Source organism: Diceros bicornis, unplaced genomic scaffold, assembly GCF_020826845.1.
Source record: "Diceros bicornis minor isolate mBicDic1 unplaced genomic scaffold, mDicBic1.mat.cur scaffold_112_ctg1, whole genome shotgun sequence".
NCBI lineage: Eukaryota > Metazoa > Chordata > Mammalia > Perissodactyla > Rhinocerotidae > Diceros > Diceros bicornis.
The window spans coordinates 891,632-917,091 of record NW_026691038.1 but is presented as its reverse complement, the minus strand read 5'-3'; the positions used below and the strand labels follow the sequence as shown (position 1 = coordinate 917,091).

The window sequence follows — 25,460 nt, the reverse complement described above, 5'->3', positions numbered from 1 at the left end:
AAAGGAGCTTCAGGTTCATCCTCATCCTCGAGGGAAAACCTGAGGGCCCAGGAAGGGTCCCGCAAATTGAAGCGAGCCCTTCTGCAGGGCAAACCCGAACCCAATGCCACCCAGGAAGCCACCAGTCAGGAGCGGGCAAAGAGTCTCTGGAAGGAACTCCAGGAGACAGTGTGGTCTCCACAGCGTGAGGCAGCCAGGGAGATGCAAACAGGTCTGCTGTAGATGCTGGCGATGAGACCGCCTCTTCCCAGCCAGGGCCTGCTGGATAAGAGTGGCATTTCCGTGGGTGACTTTATCCCTCAGGATCTGAGGCATGCAGATTTATTGGCTGGCATCCTTCTTACAGTTTCTCCTCAGCACACACTCAAGAGAGGCCATCTGTCCCTCGAGAGGCTGTTGACCGAAAGAGGCTGAAGAGAGATGTGGAGCCCACCTACAGTGGGGCCAGCCTTGGGCCTGATGAGAGCTTGGCCCAGAGCCCCCACGTTCATCATTCACAATGATGCCTCAGAAACTCTCCCAGAGCCCCTTCACCCTCCAACAGATGTCACCCCGGAGCCAGCCGTGGAAGATGTGCAGGATGAACACAGCAACACCGGCCCCAGGTCCCTCAGCGGGGTCATCCTGTCAGCGCTGGGGCCTAAGAACTCCTGGACTCGCTGCACTCCTACTGCTTCTGGTCCCGGGGGAACAGGAGCACGGGTGCCGCCTGCAGGAGCAGGTGGAGAAGGACAGCGAGCTGAAGAGGGGCAGCTGCCGACAGCCAGGTGCACACGCTGCAGGAGGAGCTGGACGAGCTGAAGGGAGGGGCTCCCTAACTGAGCAGCCTGCTGCCCCCAGCCGAGGTCAGTCCTGGGGCTCAGGGCTCCCCCACTGCCTGCTCCTCATGAGGAGTTTCCTGCTCCACAGCAGACGGCCCCTGAGCACCTCTGTGTGCAGCATGCCTGCTGCTGTCTTGGGAGAAGGCTCTGCTGGTAGCCGCCCCTTGCACACAGGGAGCCCAGGCTGCAGAGCTCACCCCGCTCGCTCTAGGGTGCTCAAGAGGCACCGGTAGTTGTCAGGGTTTAGCAGGTGGGGAAGGAGGCATTGCAGGTCAGCTGGGAAAGCCAGACCTACTCAATGAATGGTGCCTGGATAGTTGGTTTTCCACTTGAACAGGAGAAAATCAGCTTCTGTTGCATCCCTCACACAAATGTAAATTCCAATGAGTTAGGATCTAAATGTGAAATAAAATCGACATAGTAAACTATTGGAAAAGTTATAGGAGACTCTTAACATTATGGGGAGGTGCTTTCCATACATGTTTTAATGAATATCCTTGAACTGAAGTCATTTTGAACATTTTAATAATTTCTTTAAAATTTGAAACATCTTTTTGAGTAGAATACATTCTCTTTTGTAAAAATTAAAACACTAGAGAAATACATAAGCTAAGAAGTGGTAAAAACTCCTATTTCTCACCTACCTCCCAACTTTTATTCCTTGTCGGTAGTAAAATTTGGTGTGTAATCTCCTCCACTGTTTCCTGTGCTTTACCTACATATTTCTCCACCTGTACAAATAGGTTGGATATATTTTTGGTGTGTTTCTTTGCTATGTTTCTGATTTTCCTGCTCTCTTACAGTTTAGTAGTTGTAAACATTGGTTTCTCGATATTCCTTACATATTGAGGGTACCATCTTTTCCCTGTTATACATCCATGGAAAACATTTTCCTACCACATTGCTCATTTAATCTGGATCAGTGCTTGTCTTCCCAGATGTCAGTAACACTTCAAGAGGGAAACGGGTCTATGTGACAGGTTATTCAGGATCTCCGGGACCCCCAGGGCAACAACCAGTAGGACAACCCAAAACAAGAAACAAAACCCATCCCGCATGTTTCCAGATGCATCCTATGGGAAGGACGGCTCCAGTTGAGGACCACTGATGTCCTGGTCAGAGTTATCCACTATGTTCTCCTATCACGTTAAAGCTGTTTCTGTAGTTTCTCGTACCTGATGGTACAATTTGGTGCCTTTGTCTGTTCCTCTTGGTGCCTTTGTCTGTTCTTCTTGGTCAGACTGACCAAGGTTTCTCACTGTTACAGGTCTTTCCAGACAGCCAGCCCTTGACTCCATTGCTCAGGTCTATGTTGTTGTTCCTGTCTGGTGAATTCTCCCTTCATTCTGCTGTCATTGGTTTTATTGTGGTGTTGTTCTGGCTCTTGGAGGGAAGTGCTCAGCTTGCTGTACAGGTGATATTCCCTGATACCTGCAGTGGAGGCTGTGTCCCTTCTTCTGTCCCCTTGTCCCCACGTCATGGATTTGCCTCATGCTGCTCTCATTGCTGTTCATTTCTAAAGAGTTTCTCCTGTCTGTCTGGATTCCCTCTTTAACCTGAGAGATTTAGAAGGGTGTGGACAGATTTTCAAGTGGCTATGTTGGGGGAGGGGAGCCAATATTTTGTGATTATTTTTTACTTTTATTGCTTTAAGTTCCAGTAATATAGTCACTTATAGATTTCTGCTTTTTGGACTCTTTAGAGATTTCATTGTGGCTTAGCACACAGTCCATTGTGGTGACTGTTTCATCGTGGTTTGAGGAGAATGTTCGCTCTCCACTAGATGCTTACGTTGTCCCTGGGGCTGAGGCTAGATCTAGCTTTTTTGTGTTTGTCAGCAGATCTGTTTCCTAACTTACTGTATCACTTGACCTGTGGCTTTTTAAGAGAGGTAAGGTAGGTTTCCCTGTGGAAAGGGAAGGCACCTCCCTTGGGGTGCCTGTGTCTTCTTGTTTGTCCAGTTTTGCTTTATGTTTCAAGACCATATTGTTAGGTGCATAAGTGTCCCTGACAGTTATCAACACAGAGAACCCCTTTTTGTCCCATTTAAAGTCTTATTTCTTTATCTCCTTATTTTCAACCATATTATATCCCTTTATTTTATAACAATATTTTAACTCAACTTGAGAACCTTCATGTTTTTATAGAGCAATTTGATCTATTTACAATTGTGATTATTGATAAATTGGAATGTGAGTCTACCATTTAATTTAATTTTTAATTTGTTAGGTTTTCTCATGATTTTTCTATTCCTTTAGTGGGTGTCTTTCAGCTTTTAGGAACAACCATTTCTGCCTCTCTTTCTGTAAATGCTTAGAGTTGATCAGTTCCTGTGTTTTACACTCCCAACTCATCACCTTCCGGTCCCCGGCTTGAGAATATCTGATCTTAGTTCTGTGTTCTTATTTTCCCCATCAAGCAACCAGGATTGGATGTAAGTATACGTTTTATTGGTTACTTTGTTCACAACTGTTTATTGTATCCAAATTTTTCCTCCTTTTGGAAAGATTTGATGCTATTTTGGAACTCATATGACAGTGAAATTTTGAGACGAATCGAGTCTGAGATAGTCCTTAGGTACTGATGCTGGGGAGCTAGCACCTAACCTCTTAAAGTTGCATTGGTGTGTCAGCAGAGTCGGGATGAGGTCAGAGATATTTAAAAACGTGGAATTGAATGAGGTTTCCTGGAGACACTGTAGCTGTGGAAGGGCCCTGGGCCCAGCCTAGGAGCAGGCAGTGTTTGCAGAGGTGTAGCTGAAGAGGGTCCAGGAAAGGGGCCTGAAATGGTGGAGCATGAAGTTGCAGGAACCATGAGGGGAAAGGGTATTGCAGAAAGGAAGGGTGCTCAGCTGGATGGGATACAGCTCTGATCAGAATGGAGAAAAGATGGCTGGACTCGGCCACATGGGATCACTGGTGACCTCAGTCTCCTTGAGAGGGTGAGAATAAAGCTGGGTCTAGAGTGGGGGAAGGGAAGCCATGGGAGGGCAGTAGGTATGAGGCACTTTATTTAAGAGGTTTAGCCATGAAGGGGAGTTGGGAAAGTGGACAATAACCAAAAGGGAGCATGGGTCCAAGGGAGAGTTTTGTTTGTAAGGCGGAGATTAGCTACAAGGTGTCTGTGCTGCAGGTAGGACCAGATAGGGAGGAGGAGTCTGCTGGGCCCTGAAGAGGTGCCGGGCTGGGCTCCTGTTATGAGAGGTTTGGGGATTCGATTGGAGAGGTAAAAGAAACTTTCCACTCCAAACAAATGGACTGAAGGTATATTTTATTATAGAGAGGATGGTAAAGGTGATAGTCCGCAAACAGATCTGAATAGGTCAAATAATAAGAGGGAAAAAACACCAGCTCGACTGGAAAGGGAAAACATCCCCATCGGCTGAGATAGCAGCACATTTGAATAGGTCATATAATAAGAGGGAAAAACATCAGATCTATCGGATAAGGAAACACCAGATCGACTGAAGTGAAATGACACAAATCAACCAGAAAGAGAAACACCAGGTTGACTGAAAAGAGAACACATCAGATCAATTACTTCACAATAAATCAATTACTCACAACATCCATGCCCCACTGCTGGGAGAGTCCTGTCAATTGACACTGCTGGGCGGGAATCACAGTCCTGGGCAAGGCGTCTCTTCCACAGGTGGAACGCTCACCGTGTCTCAGTCTCCAGCAGTTTATATAAGCAGTTACAGAGTTTACAGAGAGAGCATTCAATGTTCCCATGCACAAATGGTTATCAGTGGCGTACTAGCACTGAGCCCCACCCTCTGGCTATTGTCCCAGCCCAGTAGTTGTGTACGTGCATTGTTTACCCTGCTTATCCTCCCAGCCCAGCTCAGATGGCCAGTCTGCCCCAGGCTGCGGCGCTTGAGGGGCCTTGAATTTTTTACACATTGCAACCATCTCCATGGGAGAAGGGCCAGTTCCCACCATGCAGAAAGCAGCTTTTATATTTCTTTTTGTGCTGGTGGCTGTAGGTCAATGGAGCGGCCAAACATGGCTGTACTAATGTCAAGAGAGCTCCGCTGCCTGGTGACGGGCAGAGAGCAAGAGGACAGATGTGGTCGTGGAAAGGGCGCCCTGTGCCTCTGCTCCTGTATTCCTGGAGCGTGAGGTGGGCAGTGGTTGGGAGTGGAGGGGCGATGCAGAAGGTGTTAGGTGAACGGCAGGGGGAGGAGGGAGAGGGAGAGAGGACACTGTGGCTTGGTCTTCATGGCTCACATGGAGCTCCCCACTGGGATCTCCGATCACCAACTGTTGACTCTCTTTGATGTTTTCATCAAAATGTCGGCTCTCTTGATGGTTCCCAAGGCTATTATGAATTTGTTCATCAATGAAGGAATCTTTGGGTCATTTTTAAGGGATTCTATGTCAAAGGGGCTCTACATGTGTTTATTCAGTCCATCATCTGTACCCAATCCCTTTGTTTTTGGACAGATTCCATACAACAGAGCAGCCGAGCCAGTGGCCTGCAGGTTCCAGGGTTAGGGAGATTTGCCCTCCAGAAAGCCGATGCTGGTTGGTATTCTCACAGGACGTGGTGCTCTGTCCCTGAGCCCGCTCTAATTCTGGGTGTCATGACATTATAAATCCTGGGGCAGTTCTGTCAGGGCCCATGGTTGGCATTTCTGTGATTAGTGAGGGCAAACATTTTTCTGTGATCATTATCTGTCACTTCCCTGACTGTGCTGTCACCTGCCTTGCTCACTGAGCTCTGAACTTTCCTGGTAGAACCAGGACGTTCACTCTCTATCCAGTGTGATTGCACGTTCCCTCAGTGTACTTGCTTCAAAAATATCTGTTTTCTTCACATTCTTTGATTCCTTGTACATATAATCTAGATTTAATCTGGAGCTTTAAAAATGTTTTATTGTGGAAAACCTTGAACATACACAAATTAAACAGAAAAGTGTGATAGCCCCCCATGTTTCTATTACCCAGCTTCAACATTTATTAATATTCTGATATTCCTGTTTCGTCTATATTTCTACCCACTCCCTACCTTCCATTGATTATTTTTTAATTAATAGATTGTTTTTTAGGAAAGTTTTAGATGGACAGAGAAATTCAGCAGAGAGTGCAGAGCATTTCTCCCTCCTCCCCCACAGTTTCCCCTACGGTTAACATCTTGCTTGACCACCTGTGTTAGTGCAGTCCATTCCTTACAAGTGAGGAGCTGATGCTCATAGAGCGTTCATAACCAAGTCCGTAGTTTACATTAAAGTTCATTGTCTTGCTGTCATGTACTTGGATTTTGACAAATGCATAATCTCATGTATCCACCATGACAGTATCCTACGGAAGAGTTGGATTGCCCTAAAATCCCTGTGCTTTACCTCTTCGTCCCTTGCCCCCCAACTCCTGGCAACACTGATCTTTATACTGTTTCTCTAGTTTTGCCTTTTCTGGAATGTCGTGTAATTGGAATATATGAAAACTATGGAACAGTGTATATAGCCTTTTCCGGTTGGCTTCTTTCACTTAGCAGTATGTATTTAAGTGTCCACTATGTCTTTTTGTGACTTGATAGCTCATTTCTTTTTTTTTCCTTTTTGTATATTGAGTCAAAATATACATAACAAAAAGTGTTTCATCTTAACCATTTTTAAGTGTATACTTCAATGGCGTTAAATACATTTCCACAGTTGTACAGTCACCACCACTATTCATCCACATAACTCTTGTAAATCTGAAACTCTATACCTATTAAACAATAACCCTCCCTTCTCCCCTCCCCCAGCCCTTGGCAGCCACCATTCTACTTACTCTCTCTATGATTTGACTACTCTCAGTTCATACAGTATTTGTCTTTTTGTGACTGGCTTATTTCAGTTAGCATAATGTCTCCAAGGTTAATCCATGTATAGCATATTGGAGAATTTGCTTCCTTTTTAAGACTGAATAATATTCCATTGTATGGATATACTACATTTTGTGTATCCACTCATGTGTCAATAAACACTTGGGTTGCTTCCACGTTTTAGCTATTGTAAATAATACTGCTATGAACATGGGTGTACAAATATCTCTTCAAGGCTCTGCTTTCAAGTCTTTTGGGTGTATATGCAGAAGTGGAATTGCTGGATCACATGATAATTCTATGTTCAATTTTTTGGAGGAACATCCACACTGTTTTCCATAGCAGCTGCACCATTTTACATTCCTATCAACAGTGTACAAGTGTTCCCATTTTGCCGCATCTTGGCCAACACTTGCTGTTTTGTCTTTTCGATAGCACTCAACTTAGTGGGTGTGAGGTGGTGTCTCATTGTGGTTTTGATGTGCATTTCCCTAATGATTAGTGGTGTTGAGCATCTTTTCATGTGCTTATATGCCATTTCTAAGTCTTCTTTCGCAACGGAGTCTTCAAATCCATGCCCATTTTTGAATTGGCTTGTTTTTTATTTGTTTAATTTAGGACTTCTCTGTATATTCTGGATACCAGTCTCTTGTCAGAAATATGATTTGCGAATATTTTGTCCCACTCTGTGGGTGCCTCTTGATGTACCAACTTATAAAATTTTCATGGAGTTCAATTTTTCCATTGTTTTTCTTTTGTTACCTGTGCCTTTGGTGTCATATCCAAGAAATCATTGCCAAGTCTGGTGTCATGAAGATTTAATCTCATGTTTTCTTCTAAGAATTTTCTTGTTTGAGGTCTTACATTTATGTCCTTGATCCATTTTGAGTTAATTTTTGTATCTAGTGTTGGATGGGGTCCAGCTTCAAGATTTTGCATGGGGATATCCAGTTTTCCCAGCACCATTTGTTGAAAAGAAACCTTTCTCCATTCCATGGTCTTGGCACCCTTGTCAAAAATCACTTGACCATATATGTGAGGGTTTGTTTCTGGGCTTGCTATTCTATGCCATTGATCTCTATGTTTGTCTTTATGACAATACCATACTATTGATTACTGTAGCTTTGTAGTAAGTTTTGAAATCAGGAAGTGTGAGTCCTCCAGTTTTGTTCTTCTTTTGCAAGATTGTTGTTGGCTGTTCTGAGTCCCTTGAGATTCCATGTGAATTTTAGGACGGGTTTTTCTATTTCTGCAAAAAATATCATTAGGATTTGGATAGGGAATACATTGAATCTGTAGATTGCTTTGGGTAATACTGACACTTTAACAATAGTAAGCCTTCCAATCCATGAACATGGGATGTGTGTCCATTTATGAACGTCTTCTTTAATTTCTTTCTGAAATGTTTTGTAGTTTTTATGGTGTAAGCCTTTCACCTCCTTGGTTAAGTTAATTCCTAAGCATGTTATTCTTTCTGATACTATTATAAATGAATTGTTTTTGTAATTTCCTTTCCAGAGAGCTCATGGTTCGTGTATAGAAATGCTGCCGATTTTTGTGTGTTGACTTTGTATCCTGCTACTTTTCTGAATTCATTTGTTAGATCAAACGGCTTTTTTGTGGAGTCTTTTGGATTTTTCTACATACGACATGATATCATCTTCAAACAGAGACCATTTTACTTATTTCTTTCCAATTTAGATGCCTTTTATTTATTTATTTATTTTTATTGCCTCATGGTTCTGGCTTGAACTTTCAATACTGTGTTGAATAGAAGTGGTGCAAGTGAGCATCCTTGCCTTGTTCCTGATCTTAGAGGAAAAGCTTTCAGTCTTCCATCATTCAGTAATATGTTTGCTGTGTGTTTTTCATATATGGCTTATGTTATGTTGAGGCACTTTCCTTCTATTCCTAGTTTGTTGAGTGTTTTATCATGAAAGGGCGTTGAATTTTGCCAATTGGTTTTCTGCATCAATTGAGTTGGTCATTTTTTTCCCCTTCATTTTCTGGATGTGGCTTATTACATTGATCGATTTTTGTATACCAGGAATAAATTTCACTTGGTGGTAGTGTATAACTCTTTTAATATGCTATTGAATTCATTTTTAATTGGCTAGTATTTTGTTGAGGATTTTTGCATCTATGTTCATCAGGGATAATGGTCTGTAATTTTATTTTCTTTTAGTGTCCTTGTCTAGTGTTGGTATCAGGGTAATGCTGGCCTCGTAAAGTGAGCTTGGAAGTGTTCCCTCTTTTTCAATATTTGACAGAGTGTAAGAAATCTTGTTTTTAATACTTCTTTAAATGTTTTGGTAGAATTCACCAGTGCAGTCATCTGGTCCTGGGTTTTACTTTGTTGAGAGATTTTTTTTTTAGATTTCTTTAAATATTAGTGACATATAACATATGTAAGTTTTAGGTGTTCAAGATGGTGATTTGTGAAAGGATTACCACAATACCCTGAGTTAACACCTCCATTCCCTCACATAATTAACTTGTTTTTTCTAGTGATCACTTTCAAGATCTACTCTCTTAACAAATTTCAAGTCTATAATATAGTATTGTTAATTATGATCACCATGCTGTACATTAGATCCCCAAAACTTGTTCATTTTACAGCTAGAAATTTGTGCAATTTGACTCACATCTCCCCATTTCCCCTAACCCCGGGACCCTGGGAAACCCATTCTTGTCTCTATTCCTTTGAGTTGGGCTTTTTTCGATTTCACATATGAGTGAGAATATATAGTATTTGTCTTTCTCCGTCTGACTTATATCACTTAGCGCAATGCCTCAAGGTCCATCCATGGTATCTCAAAATGCAGGATTTCATTCTCCTGCATGGCTGAATAATATCCCATTATATATTACATGTATACATATATCTCACATTTTCTTTATCTATTTATCCATTGAGGGACACCTGGATTGTGTCCATGTTCTCTGTTTGTGAATAATGTTGAAATGAACATGGGGGTGCAGATATCTCTTCAGAATAGTGACTTCATTTCCTTTGGATATACAAGCAGAAGTGGAATTGCTCATTTATATATATTTCTATTTTTATTTTTTTGAGAAAATTCCATATTTTTTCCATAGTGACTGTAGCAATTTACATTCATACCATCAGTGCACAGGGTTCTCTCTTCTATACAGCCTCGCCAACACTTGTTGTCTGTTGTCTCTTTGAGAATAACCATTCTAGCAGGTGTGAGGTGATATCTCATTGTAGTTTTGATTTCATTTCCCTGATGATGAGTGATTACGAGCATCTTTTCATGTACCTGTTGACCATTTTTATGTCTTCTTTGGAAAAGTATCTATTCAGGTCCTTTGACCATTTTCATATTGTTTTGTTGGTTTCTTTGCTGTTGAGTTGTAAGAGTTTCTTATATACTGTGGATATTAACCCCTTTAGTTTGCCGATTTTTTCATTTGCTATGCAGAAGCTTTTTAGATTGATGTCATCCCACTTGTTAAGTTTTGCATTTGTTGCTTGCACTTTTGATATTATATCCAAAAAACTCGATGTCAAGACCAGTTTCATGGGGCTTTTTTCTCTATATTTTCTTCTAGTTGTTTTATATTTGGTGTCTTACCTTTAAGTCTTTAATTCAATTTGGGATCATTTTTAGAGTGGTGTAAAATAGGGGTCCAATTTCAGTTTTCTGCATGTGGTTATCCAGTTTTCCCAACAGCATTTGTTGTAGAAACTATCCATTCCCCATGGAGTCTTCTTAGCTGACTTGTCAACTGTTAGCAAACTGTATGTGTGTGGTTTTATTTCTGGGTCCTTGATTCTGTTCTATTGGTCTAGATGTCTCATTTTATACCTGTATCATACTGTTTTTATTACTATAGATTTGTAATAAAATTTGAAATCAGAAATTGTGATGCCTTCAGCTTTTTCTTTCTCGGGGTTCCTTTGGTTATTGGAGGTCTTTTGTGGATCCACATGAATATTAGGATTATCTGTTCTATTTCTCTGAAAAATGCCATGGGAATTTTAATAGGAATTGCAGAGAATCTTGAGATGGCATTGAATAGCATGAACATTTTAACAATACTAATTCTTCTGATCCATGAGCATAAGATATCTTTTCATTTCTTTGTGTCTTTGATTTCTTTCCTCTGTGTCTTATAGTTGTTAGTTTCTAGATCTTTCACCTTCTTGGTTAAATTTATTCATGAGTATTTTACTATTTTTGATGGCATTGTAAATAGGATTTTTTTCTTTATATCATTTTTTTTAATAATTTTTATTTATTTATTTGTTCCCCCAAAGCCCCAGTAGATAGTTGTATGTCATAGCTCCACGTCCTTCTAGTTGCTGTATGTGGGACTCGGCCTCAGCATGGCCGGAGACGTGGTGCGTCAGTGCGCGCCCAGGATCCGAACCCCGGCCGCCAGCAGTGGAGCTCGCACACTTTACTGCTAAGCCACGGGGCCGGCCCTTTATATCATTTTTAAATAGTTCATTGTTAGTGTAGAGAAAGGCAAGAGATTTCTATATGTTGATTTTGTCTCCTGCAGCTTGAGTGAATTTGTTTATTAGTCCTAACAGTTTGGGGAGGAGTCTTTAAGTATTTCTCTACATAAAATCATATCTGCAAACAGAGACCACTTTGTTTCTTCATTTCCAATTTAGATGCTTTATATTTCTTTCTCTGGCCAAATGTCTCTGGTTAAGACTTGCAGCAGTATGTTGAAGAGTGGTGTTGAGACTGGGCTCCCTTGTCTTGTTCTTTGTCTTAGCAAGAAAGCTTTCAACCTTTCACTGTTCAATATGATGTTAGCTGTGGGTTTGTCATGTAAACCTTTTATTATGTTCAGGTATGTTCCTTCTGTAACCCTTTCTTGAGAGTTTTTATCATGAAGGGGGGTTGAATTTGTCAAACTGCTTTTTCTGATTTGAGAGATTATTTTAGGATTTTTATCTTTCATTCTATCAATGTGGTGCATCACATTCATTGATTTGCATCATGTTGAACTTGATCATGTTGTTTGATCCTTTTTTTGAGTTTAGATAGTTTTGTTACAATGTGTCTTGGAGAAGAATGTTTTAGTTTGAAATTTTAGGGTGACTGATCGGCTTCAGGACCTTGGATGTCTACATCTCTCCCCAGATTTGGGAGGGTGTCAGCTGCTACTTTTTTAAGTCAACTTTCTTTTCCTTTCTCCCTGTCTTCTCCTCTGGTATTTTAATAATGCTTATCTATTTCTTTTCAAGGTATCCCATAATTCACACTGCCTTTCCCCAATCTTATCTGTTCCTTTTTTTTCTTTTTGCTCCTTTGACTCGATGATTTCAGATGACACATCTTCTAGTGCACTAATTATTTCTTGTACATGGTTGAATCTGATTTAGAAGGTCTCTATTGAATTCTTCAGTTCAGTCATTGTGTTCTTCAACTCTAGGATTTCTGTTTATTTTTCCTTAACGATTTCTGTTTCTATGTTGAACTTCTCACTTGTTCATGCACTATTTCCTTATTTTATTTAGTAGTCTATCTTTGTTTCCTTAGAGTTTTATGAATTTCTCAAAGAGCATTGTTCTGAAGTCTTTGTCACATAGTTCCTATATCTCCATTTCTTTGTCGGTCATTGGAGTTTTATTCTTTTTCTTTGGTGGTGTCATGGATCTTTGATTATTCATGATCCTTGTGACCTTCCATTGGTGTCTGCAAATTTGAGGAAGTAGGCATTTCTTCCACTTATTACAGACTGGCTTTAGTAAACCAAAGCCTTCACATTCAGCCCATCTAGGGGTCCTGGGTAGGCCATCTGGTGGTGTCCAGGGGCAGGCTTGTTGCTGGAGTCCTTGAGCAGCCTGGTACTGGGGTGAGTGGAAAGCTTGGGTCCACGGTATTGTGTCTGGCCCTGGGCACAGCTGGGACCCTGAGTTCACGAGTAACCCCACTGGACCCTGGTTTGGCAGGTCCTCATTGAGAGCCTGTGACCACAGGAGTCATCCAGGGCCATGAGAGTTGGCCAGAGCTGGGATGATCTGAGAGTCTTGGCTCACGGGAGCCTGCCAGAAGCCTGTGCCATGAGAGACAGTTTGTGCTGGTGTGGGCCAGAAGTCTGGATTCCTGGTAGCCTGGGGCCACAGGAGCTACCTGAGATTGCAGGAGCCAGCAGGCGCTGGGTCAAGATGGAAGACTGGGTTCATGGGAACCTGCCAGTGCCTGGTGCCATGGGAGCTGCCTGGGGCCGCCTGAGTCAGCAAGCACCTGGGTGGGCTGGGGGCTTGGTTCTGCAGAAGCCTGTCAGAAGCCTGGTTCCATGAGAGCTGTCTATGGCTGCTGGAACTGGCAGGTGGTGTGCTAAGCCACGGGCCTGAGTTCCTAGTAGCCCCCGGGGAGCCTGGAGCCATGGAATCTACCTGGGGTAGATCTCTTAGAACTCAATTATAAAAAACAAAGAAGTTTGAAATGAAACTTCATTCAAAGAAATTTGAAATGAAACCATTTTCATTGGTTACCCAATGAAAATGGGTAACTAGCTGCAATGGACATGTCTCCAGGTGAAACACAGATGGCCAATAAGCACTAGATAGATGCTCAGTATCATAAATCATTAAGAAAATGCAAATTCAAAGCATAGTGTGATACTATTTCACACTCAAAATGAAGGCTATACTCCACATAACGGAAAGTAACAAGTGTTAGTAAAGATATGGAGAATGGGAAACCCACATACATTACTGGTGGGAAAGTAATTTGATGCATCCACTGCAGAAAACAGTTTGCCATTTTTAAAAATCTTAAACCTAGAATTACCATGGACCAGGAGAGTCACAAGGTTGGTATGTCCAAAAGACCATTGGAAACATATGTTCAAAGAAAAACTTTTCCATGGATATTCAAAGCAACATTATTCACAGTGGTCCAAAAGTGGAACAAACCCAAATTTCTATCCAGTTATGACTGCATAAACCAAATGTGCCCTATTCATAATATAGGACATTATGGAGCCATAAAAAGGAATAAGCTACTGCTACATGCTCGGCCATGGATGAACCTTGAAACATGTGTGCTCACTGAAGTCGTCCACAAAGGCCACAGATAGCATGATGCCATTTGAATGAACTGTCCAGAATAGGCAAATCAATAGGGAGAGAAAACAGATGAGTTGTTTTCATGGGCTTGGGTTAGGAGAAAATAGTGTGAATGAGTATGGGTTTGTTTGGGGGTGTTGAAAATGTTCTGGAATTAGTTAGTGGTGATAACCACACGACATAATCATTGTACTAAATGGCACTGAACTGTATACTTTAAATGCTTACAACAGTGTATTCTGTGTTAAGTAGATTCTCCATAAAAATTTTGAATTTTTTAAATTAATCAGGGTATTGATTAATTTTAATTTAGTTAATTTAAAGTTGGTTGGGATAGTTAATAAGGGTAATTAATAGAGTTATTAGGGATAGGGCACATTGTAGCCAAGAGAGTAAATATCCGATGATGGCTATAGTAACAGATCCTAAAATTGTACAAGCAACAGTCTAAAATCCAGTCTGTTTCCATTGTCGCCAACTTGGAAAGACCAGCCATGAAAATAGGTCAGTGATCTCGGGGGCCTTGGGTATCTTTTAAAAGATTTAGGTAACATTACGCAATATTTTAACCTCTTGGGCCATCTGGTGGAGGTAGGTTTGAACTTGTGTGTTGATGTACATTCAGCAAGTGGTTCTAAGAAAGGCAAAAACCCCTCCTTCGTTGGTTGGTATAGACAATCTAGGGCCAGGCCATTCTCTAAAACCATTTAGGCAAGAGACTCATGAGACTGTTCCACAAGGGCTAGGATAGGGTCTTATGGAGTTGTTGTCGATGTTGGGTTAAGGTTTTTGATACTTCTTGGTTGCCTCAGTTACCTGATTTTGCGTGGGTAGGGCCACCGCACCTGTGTCCAGTCCAGTCAGTCAGTCCTAGTAGAACTGAACACCCAGTCCTATAGGACTGACAGTGTCTCTATGGGTTGGTGGTAGCCAGTCAGGGCAGGAACCTCAGGGGACCTGCAACCTGAGGGAAGCAGGCTGAGATAGAAACAATGATGTATTGCAGAATATAGCTTGGAGAAATCTGCTCAGAGGGCTGGGGAAGAGAGAGCCTCACTGTGTGAGAGCCTTGTGATATCAGCCTACAGTAAAACCCAAAAGTGGATGTTCCTGGTGTGAAATATTCATTACGGCCTTTGGAAGTAAAACCAGTAATTTGCACCCATTCACTAGTTACCTATGCTATATGATTTCAGGGGGTATGGTTAAAGTGTTTGTCGGCCAAGATCTGTTTGGGCCTGAGCACAAAATCACCAAGGTGGTCTCGAAGGCTACCCCAAAATGACTCCTCAAGGAGCAGTTGGGGCAGAAAGTGGGTGGAGCATTTTGAAGGAAGCCTGGGGCAAAGATGTTGTGCGATTGAGTTGGGTAAAACTGAGTGTCTCCGCAGGGTAAGCCCTTCAGCTGGGGTACAATAGGTGATTGGAGGCCAAGTGACAGACCCTGCGGCTCCTGATTCCCAGTGCACGGGCAGGCCTCTCAGCCCATTGGACATAAATGGTGGTGGTGTTTGTGAAGCATCTTGATGGCAGTGTGGAAAGTATAGGCGACGTGTGGTGGGAGACGTCATGATAGTGTCGGGAGGAGCTGTGTGTGAGATTACGGTGTTGAAGGGGAAGGACTGGAGGCAGGTGCAGTGGGTGTGTGACCAACAATGGTCAGTGAAGGGACAGCCGGGGGGTAACTGGGGAAAGCAGGGACCAGCAGAAGTCATGTGTTTAAAACAAGACACCAGACCCAAATGGAGCCGCTTAGGCTATGCCTCACATAAACAAGTCGAGACTTAATTAGACTTTTGGCCCAGGAATAGAATCTTAAACCAGTCAATCAGGAATCACCTCATGCGCAGCAGGTAGGTCATCTTCCTGATAGAACCCTGCCATCCTCTAAAGGAAAGTAACCTTGCAGTAACCAACCCGCTTTTTTATCTAGTGTAACTTCCTTGTTCTTGCTCCCTTCTGCCTATAAATTCCTTCATTTTGTAGAACTCCTTGGAGGTCCTTTCTCTCTGCTAGACTGGATGCTGCCTGATTCATGAACTGTTGAATAAAGCCAATAAGATGTTTAAAATTTACTGAATTTTATTTTGTTTTGTACCAGTTTGGTGGCAGCAGTGGGATCCAAAGGAGACGCCTGATGGCTTCGAGGATGAGAAACAGTCATTGGTACCAGCAAAACCTTTGAGTTCTCCATCTTTTTCACTGTTTCTGAGGGCTGTGGGTAAGTTTCTCTTGGATCTGAGATCCACTCTGTTTGCCTTGACCTCCTGATCTACCTGGCTTTCCAGTCCAGGGTCAGTGGGTCAGTCTAGACTGACAGGATGCTCTAAGAGAGCATCAGTCTTAGCACTTGGTTAGTCAGCAGTGCCAGGCAAAGGCTTAGTGGTTCAGCTTGAGCTGCCAGATGGTTCTGCCAGGAACCCGAGTCCCTGGCCCTCAGTTAGTCCACAGTCCCCGTTTGTTGGGGTCTGCTGGGTGAGTCTGCAGTCTCCATGTGTTAGGGTCTGCTGCTTCAGTCCGTGGTTCTTGCTAATGGAGAGGAGTGGAAGAAATGTGTGCTCCATGCACATCCAATCTTTGAAAACTTCCTGCGTGCATTTTACATGCATTTTGACCTCTGTTGACTGTTGATGGGTTCTAAGGAAATGGGGAAGGCACAGTGAGGAGGAACTGTGGGTTTCTTCACGACTACCTCGAGGAGGGCCCCCCCCCCACCTGAACAGCCATCCGGCACTATTAGAAATGAAAGACATCCGATCACCGTGGATTGGAACACTCCTTATTGTGACGGTATCAACATTATCCAAAGAGATCAACAAATGCAGTGCAGTCCTTATCAAAATCCCAAGGGCATTTTGTGCTGAAATAGAAAAAAACCCATCCTAAGATTCTTATGGAATCTCAAATAAGCCCAGATACCAAAAATAATCTTGAAAGGAGATACTAAGTTGGAGGACTGATTCTTCCTGATTGAAAACTTACTATAAATCTACAGTATCAAAACAGCATTGTCATGGCATAAAGACAGCCATATTGAGCAATGGAAACAGAATTGAGAGCCCAGAAATTAACCCTCACCCATGTGATCAAATGATGTTTGACAAGGGTGCCAAGATTATTAAATGGGGAAAAGTCTTTTCAACAAGTTGTGCTGGAAATAGTGGATATCTACATGCAAAGGAATCAACTTGGACATTTACCTAACACTGTATACATAACTTGATTCCCAGTGAATCAAATACCTAAGTGTAAGAGCTAATGCTATAATACCCTTAGAAGAAAACATAAGGCAAAACTTGACAAGATAGGATTTGGTAATGATTTCATGGTTCTGACACCCAAGAGCAGCCAATAAAATAGGAAAATACATATGCTGGACTTCATGGATATTAAAAAGTTTTGTGCCTCAAAAGCCATTATCAACAGAGTAAAAGCACAACCCATAGGATGGGCGACCATATTTGCAAACCATGTATCTGACAAAGGCTTAATATCCAGAATAGTTAGAGAACTCCTAAATTCAACAACAAAAAACAAACAACTCAAATCAAATTTGAACAAAGTATATGAGTAGACATTTGCTCAAAGAAGATATGCAAATAACCAATAAGCATATGAAAAGATGCTCATCATCAGTAATCATTAGGGAAATGCAAATCAGATACACAGTGAGAGACCACCTCACATTCATTAGGATGGCATCTATCAAAAAGAAAAAAAAAGAAGAAGAAAAAGAATAGAACCACTGTTGGCCAAGATGTGGAGAAGTTGGAACCCTTGTGTATTGTGGTGGGAATATATCGTTGCTTTAGAAATCAGTATAACAATTCCTAAAAAAAATTAAAAATATAATTATATAGGACCCAGCAATTCCTATTCTGGGTGTATACCCCACCAAGGAGTTGAAAGCATGTTCTCAAAGACATATTTCAACACTCATGTTCATGGCATCATTATTCATAATAGCTAAAACATGGAAGCCACACAAGTATTGTAATCAAGGAAGGGCTTACAGCCCAATGCACCCATTAGCCAAACAGGATACCCGCTCTTGTAGAAGGGGAAAAAGCTTTATTACGAGGTTGGCCAGCAAAGAGACGAAGGTTAAATCTTTCTCCCCAATGGGCTGTTGAAAAGGGCTTGAAAAGGGCAAAGGAGCGGGTGCAGTAAGTTTGGGAGCAGTCCTAGGCATTTTGTGCAAGCACAGATTTTCATGTTCTGTCACACATCCCACGTTCAAAAGATGGTGTCCTTAACATGATTGGCAGGGGAGTTCTTGGTCCCCCAGTTCATCCTCCAGTCACTTATTTTGTGCAAGCACAGATTTTCATGTTCTGTCACACATCCCACGTTCAAAAGACGGTGTCCTTAACATGATTGGCAGGGGAGTTCTTGGTCCCCCAGTTCATCCTCCAGTCACTTATGCAGTTGCAGTTTGAGTCTTGCAAGCCGTCTTGTTGTCTCATTGGTTCAAAGTAGTTGAAACTTGCTTAAGGAAGAGAAATGGAGTTTCTGAAAAGCAACTCTCGGCCCAAGATTAAATCCTTAGTAAATATCATATGGGATATGGCTTAAAAAAGTAGTCTCCAGGGTACTGTTGAGAAAAATCTGGCTGGGGCCCCATTTTATTTTGGGCTTGGTTGTGGGCCTTGCTATGGTATCTGTCCAGGGATGTATGGATGAGCAAAATGTGCTATATACATACAATGGTATATTATTCATCCTTGAAAAATGAAGGAAAGTCTAATATACGGCACACCATGGATGAACCTTCAAGATATTACTCTAAATGAAATAAGCTAGTCACAAAAATACAACCTTGTGTGATTTCCCTTCTAGAGCTTCCTGAAATCACCAGATTCAGAGAGACAGAAAGTAGAATGGTGTTTGCCAGTGGGTGGGAGGAGGGGGAATGGGGGATTATTCATGAATGGGTATAGAGTTTCAGTTTTGTAAAATGAGAAGTGTTCTGAAGATGGATCGTGGTGATGATTGCACAGCAATATTAATGTCTTCAATACACTTCAATACACATTAAAACATACTTAATGTATCTATGGGGCCTGATGACTTGTCCTGGCCGAGCACATGCTTGTGCTGTTGCACATCTTACCCCTCACTGTGCAGTTGGGAAACTGGCCTAGAAAGAGGCAGGTACTGTCCCAGACCACAGGAGGTCATCAGAGTCCTGAAGACTAGAGAGAGCTCCAGCTTACTTGGCCAAGGCTCCACCTCTTCCCTCAGGTTTCCTTTGGCAATGAGTGGCTTTAAGATCCTAGAGGATTGCTGCGCACCCTTTTCCATATGGGGTCATTTTCCTCTCCTCATCATCACACCTGCACAGGCACACTCCGTCATACTTGACTTCTCATATGGAGAACACTGAGGTGCAGTCAAGAAAGAGCTGACACCGGGGATGTGACAAGAGGCAGGAGGGAGAGAGGTTGGAGGCAGCTCTCCCACGGGGCAGTAGCATCCGTTCTCCTAGATTCGTGCACAGGGGCCCAGAGATGGGAAGAGGAATCCCTAAGGTTCCTAGGTGTCTACCTGTTCCAGATCCATCCCTGGCCCAGCCTGGGGATCACAGGACTGGGGTCCTGCAGTCCACCTCTGTGGGCACCCAGAACTGTGATGAGCCCATCCTCCCTTTGTGTAGGCATTGGGAACAGGAGAGAAGATCTCAGTGAGGGTCCTCCTGTATAAAGTGGAGTGCATCCAGCGAGTGACTCCAAGTGTTCCATGCACTCACTACATGTCTGTTGGACTAGGTTCTCTGTTGATGACCTACTGTGCTCTGAAACCCTGAGAAAATGATTTCCAGCCCCTGGAGATCCTTTAGAACTGACGAGGCTAGGGGGCTTGGGTGGATGAGAACTGAGGATAAGGAAGAAGATGCCAGAGCACTGGACACCAAGTCCAGAGTCCAGGGAGAAGACTAATCCTTGTTGGACCCTTGCGGTCCTCATCTGGAAGTAGGGGAAATCATTGTCATGGCTGCAGTTAGGATGCCTTAGGAGTGAAGAGGACACCTGGTGGGGAAAAGCAAGAGAGGTGCACGGTAGGCTCCCGAGATTCCTCCCACTCCCTCGAAGCTGACAGGTCCTGCTGCTTTACCCCTGGGACCCTGGAGAGCATCTGCCTTGAGGACACCTGAAGAAAGATTCCTTTCTGTTTGGAGTTCCGGCCTGGGCAGCAGTGCTAGTTCTGGCCACGAGGGGGCGGGCAGCCTCTTGTGTCAGTGGTGGCCAGTGAGTTTTTGCTTTTATTTTTTTTCAGTTGTATTGAGGTATACTTGATATACAGCACTAAGTTAACATTGCTGTGTGGTATATTTGAAACTTGCTAAGAGAGTAGATCCTAAAAAGTCTCATCATCAGGAAACAATCTTTTTTTCTGTTTGGTGATTGATGTTAACTAAACTTATTTTGGTAACCATTACATAATATATATATATATCAAGTCATTCTGCTGTAATCCTGGAATTTACTTGGTGTCCACTGAACTATTCTTGAGCTCCTGGAGCAGCGAAGAGTCAACCAGAGGTCTTTCTGGCTGTCCCCCTGCCTCAGAAACAACTTGTACCTCCTATTACTAGTGTTCATCTCCACAATGAAAGTTGGTCAAAAGCAGGGGGCGGGGTGCAAGATCTACCCATATACTCATTCAGCAGCTGTGTCCTGAGCACTCACCCTGTGCCAGGTGCCCTGGTGGGCTGAAGTGCAGGATGAAAATGACCAAGTGGTCCCTGCCTGCCGGGAGCTCACAGTCTAGAGGGGAAATGGACAAAAGCAAAGACATGAGAAAGAAAAGAGCAAGTGCTGTAGAGAAACACATCAGGGGGCTGTGAGGGAGGGCTGGGCGTCACTGGGTAGGAGGGTCTGAAAGACCTCTCTAGGGTGACATTTTCTGGGACCGGAATGACAAGAGGGAGTCAGCCTTGCACAAGTCTGGGAGCAGTGTGTCAGGGAGATGGCACCACTGGTCCTGAGTCTCACAGGCAGAAGTGAGTTTGGCCAGAGGAGGTTAGAAAGGTGGCCAATGCAACTGGAGGGAGGCTGGGAGAAGAGAACAGGAGCTAGGGTGGAAGGTAGGGCCAGGGCCTGGTAGGCTGTGTTTGTTACCTTTCCCTCTCTGACTTCATTGCCCCTAACCTTGCATTTCAAAACAACAAATGTTGACAATCTCACAATTTGTGTGGGTCAGCAATCAGGCATGTTTTAGCTGGGTGCCTCTGTCTCAGTGAGTTTAACAGATTGGGGCTGTGGCCTCAACTGAGGCTCGACTAGGGGAGGACTGGCCCACAAGTTCACTCTCAGCCTTCAGAATTCATTTTGTATTGAGAGCCTGAGTTCCTTTCTGTCTGTTGGCCCAGGCACTCCCTTGCTTCTCTCTTCAATGTGCCTCCACATTGGGCAGCCCCAATACACCGGTATTTGATTCCTCACTTCCAGGGATTTGACAGAGTGAGAGAGAGAGAGATGGCACATGAGAGAGGGAGTAAGAGGAAGTGAGAGACATTTTTAGTTAAAATTTAGACAAGACATCCCATCACTTTGGCTCTTATTATGTTCAGAAGCCAGTTACTAACCTCTTTGTGGTTCCACGGGGAAGTGTATAACATGGGTGGGGCTTACTGGGTACCACTGTGGAGGCTGCCCACCTCATAGGCCAAGATGAGGCACTTCGGTCTCATTCTCCATAAAACAGGAAACAATTGAATGGTTTTATGCCACAGATGGCAATATCTGAATTTCCATTAGTTGCAACCCCCTCATGGTGTTGACCTGAAAATGAGGCCAAGTTGGAAGTGACTGTCCCAATATCACATTCTTGGAGCCCAGGCCTGTTTTGAGTGGTGTTCTGTACTACATCCCACCCCTCCTTGTTATTCTTCCATCTCTAAGTTTGTGCCTTAGGTACATGTGACACCAGCCCACAGGGGTAATAGATATTATCTCATATACACCGGGTGATGTCCCTAGGAAGTAGATTCTAGCTTGATTCCCATGGTGCAGGTTTAGAGACTGGGGAGGACCTGAGAGGCACAGGGACTATCCCAGGATGAAGAAATAGTAAGGAAAAGGAGGTCTGCATTCATCTCTGTCTCCTCAAAACTAGGTCCCTAGTTAGGTTTCCAGGGACCTGTGGGTAGGGCTATGTGGTCTCATTGTGTACAGTTCAAGAGATGACGTGGGGTCATAGACCTCAACAGATCTTAGAACTCTGGTAACCAGGCACCCACATTGCCCCATCCACCTCACTTGATTGGAGACAGTCAACAGGCAAAGATGTTTTGTTGTTGTTTCCCAACTTTTGGAGGATCTGGGCTCAAAAAATCCCAGAAAGAGAATCTTTTTGGTAGTTGGCGATGTTGGCTCAGCCTTAATTCTTGACGCCTCTGGGCATCTGGCAGGAGGCTGTGAAAGGTAACACGGGGCAGCCCAGGGGAGGCTAGTGCAGGCCAGGGCACAGCTGTGATCCCACCTGATCAGCCCCACACCCCTTGCCCCTCTTTGTGTGTGTGTGTGTGTGTGCATGTGTCTGTGAGGAGGAGAGAAGGCAGGACATAAGGGGCGGGTCATTCCTGAGCAGGTGCTGGTTGTTAGGTGTCGGAAACCTAACAGCTAGGTCATGTTCATACTTCAGGCCATGCCTGGCAGCATGAGAAGGTGAGCACCTCTACTCATATTGTTACCGAGCACTAGAGGATTCATCTCCTTCCCTCCCTGACCAGAGTTCTTTGCAGAGATGCCCCTCTGTGCCTGAACTGAGGAACAGATATTCTCTTGGTGGTTGGCCCCAGTGGCAGTGTGCAGGCAGCCCCTGATTTCTTCTGGCCCAGTTCCCAGGCAGTCTTTGCAGAACTCCACTCATTAGGTTGTCGAGTAACTGCCCAATGGTTTCAACTCCACAAACTCACTAGACAAGGGGCAGGTACATGAGGCCACCCACACTTTCCAGTGCTGCTCTGAGATGAGAGCAGGAGCAGAGGGTCTCCACACTCAGGAGCTTGAGATGATGAGGTTGGACTAGAACTAGGGAGGGACCAGACTCAGGCTGTCCCTTTTTGAAGCTAAAGGGGATGTACATGAATGTCACCTTGCCTGGCTAGGAGATGAGCTGCCGTGACCCTCTTACCCTTGTCCGGTGTGAGCTTCTGGAGGCCACTGAGGCAGAGCCAGATGGTAAGGGGGACTGCAGGCTGGGTATTCCTGGAAGGGAGTGGGATCTTTCTTGTGTTTAGAAGGTCACATGGAAAGTCAGCTATGTGGGTGAATCTTTGTTTTTATCCCACTCCAGCGTCAGCTGCTGAGCTCCAGCCAGCGGCAGAAGAAGAGCAGTGGGCAGTGGTGGAGGTAGAGCTGGCTCCAGCTCCGTTGACACCACCCCCTCTAGCACTGGAGCCAGTGTCCCCTCCACCAGCAGTGTTGGAGGTGGAGCAAGGGCCAACATGGGCTCCAGCAGGAGTAGGAGCTGCTTAGCTAGAGTCACCTGGACCATCATTTCTAGTGAGAAGTCCATCTCCACCTGTGGCTCTTAAGGAGCGTGAGAAGCTTAATCTCATGGCCTTCCCTCCTAAGCTGGTGGTGGAGCAGTTTACCATGATGGATGCGGTGAGCAGCTGGGCTTTCAGGGTGGTGTGGGGCAGGCCTTCCCTCTGCTATCGTTGCCCCAGACCTGATCCAGACTCCTATGATCTGGGCCCAAATCCAGGCTCCACCCTTTACCAATCATAAGACCTGGGCAACTTTCTGAACACCCAAGCCTTTGCTGTCCACCTGCAGACCGTGGAGGTGGACATTAAGAGGACCTGTTGCACAGAGTGACTGTGCCAACTCCATGAGGTAGAAGAGATGGAAAGCTGGGTGGGCCCTGGCCCATCTGTGCAGGGAAGGGCTCACTGTGTACAGCCTGGACCCTGGTGGCCCAACCGTCTGCTCAGGAGTCTCAACAGCCTCAGGACTTATTAGACGCCTGATGTGTACTCCACTACAAGGGAGACAGACAAGGCCTGTGGGTGTAGCTGCCACGCGGGGATGTGCATCAGAATGTGGAGTGGGACCAGAGGGGGGATCAGGGTATTGGAAGATGCCCCCTTGGGATGAGCCTAGTTGAGCCACCATCTGGAGCTTGGAGTTAGCCAGCACGGGCTGGGTTCAAATGCCCCTCTCCCTTCCCTGCCAGTATTGGGTCCTGGGTCATCCTGTGCTGGGTGTCCTCAGTGGACAGAGAAGAAAAGCCAGGGACTGTCACAAGGCTCAGGCCACATCCTGAGCTTTCTGAGCTCCAGCTCTAAACTGTGACTCCTGTGTGGGACTTTGGGGGCTGTAGGCACAGACCTGGGGTGTGGCAGGGCTCGGTGACACTCCCCCCTGTTCTCCAGGAGCTCTTCCAGAAGGTGGTGTCCTCTCCGTGTCTGGGCTCCACCTGGGGCAAGAGGAACAAGCCCGGCAATGAGCACCAGACACCCAACGTCCAGGGCCACCGTCGACCACGTCAGAAGGGTGGCCAGCTTCGTCATCATCCCCTGCCTCGGGGACCCGAGCAAGACAGCCCAGGACAGGGTGAGGGTGGTGGAGCGCTGGATCCAGGTGGCCCAGGTGTGCTGTGGGAGGCCCAGTGGAGCCCCTCTCTGAAGCCTTGGGAACTGCCTCTCCACATTTATCAGCTCCCAGGATTGCAGTGTGTGGTCTAAGCCCCTGCACAGTCCCTAGGACCTTCCTGCCAGGGGCCCGCTGACTTTAACTCCAGGTCCCAGTGAGAGGATGCTCACTTCCTACCTGGCTCCTTCCCTGGGTTGAGCTAAAATCCTGCTCCCTGTGAGTGTTACTCTTTGGGTCCTAAATGTGCCCTTCTGGGACTCCCTGAGCATCTGTCTCATCCAGGAGGGGAGATTTAAATAGAAGGGTACTGAAGCTAGAGCAAGCTGGGCTACAGTGCCCCACCTCACAGCTCATTCTCTTCCCTTCCCCAGGAGTTCGAGATCCTGAAGAACTTCTTCTCGTCCTGCACTGTCAACTCTGCTCTGCAGAAAACCTTCACAAGCCACCTGAAGAACACACGGGGGAAGTTTCCCGGTGGGTAGGCCTCTCTCCATAGGAGGACCAGGGTGGATGGGGGATCTCTTGTATGTCTGCCATTGGCCCCTCAGTCAGCTGGGAACTCCTGGGAGGCAGCAAATGCTGGGGACAGGGCCTGGGCCTCGGCAGGGGGTCTCTAAACCTTCCGGGGTCCTTAATGCACCAGTTCTGCTTTAGGACTCGGCTTCCTAAGTGTCAGGTACTAAGTTGAGCCAAATTGGAGATTTTCAAGTGTTTATAGCAACAGAAACCCCATGCCCAGTTGAAACTCAAAGCAGTCAAAACAGAGCTGTTCTGTAGAACTGGGGAGTGGAGACCCCAGTGACCAACAGGAGAGCCCCCTCCCAGTACCATGAGACCTTAGCGCTCAGAGGAGCCCAGTGAGAACACTCCTTCAGGCAGTTTGAATCTCTTGGGTTTGCAAAGAAAAGGGATTTGCATTCAGACCCCTCACATTATTCCTAAATTTATCCCTCGTTCTTTCCCCTCCCCTGAGAGAGAGCTCTGAAAATCTTAAGGAACTCAATAGTCAAGACAAGTCCTTGAGCAGAGAACTGATGATCAAGGTAGAGTGGAGGCTGGGGGTCTGGAAAGAGAGGAAGGGTGCGGAGGAGGGGCACTGGGCAGGCTGTGGTTTTGATAGTTTCTCCCTTGAACTTTCTCTGAAACATTCCCGTCTATCTCATCC

General features: G+C 44.8%; 1 long non-coding RNA gene across 3 annotated transcripts; it reads left to right on the top strand.

The window, feature by feature from the left end:
• The first annotated feature begins 777 nt into the window (after positions 1-777).
• Positions 778-24,884, top strand: LOC131402488 (uncharacterized). 3 transcript variants are annotated; one of them, XR_009218710.1, is made up of 3 exons: positions 778-845; positions 15,793-15,912; positions 24,667-24,884. It is a non-coding gene; the product is annotated as an uncharacterized LOC131402488 (long non-coding RNA). The 3 variants fall into 3 exon arrangements; XR_009218709.1 differs by lacking the exon at positions 24,667-24,884 and adding an exon at positions 24,076-24,096; XR_009218711.1 differs by lacking the exon at positions 24,667-24,884 and adding an exon at positions 22,992-23,178.
• The last annotated feature ends 576 nt before the right edge of the window (positions 24,885-25,460 follow it).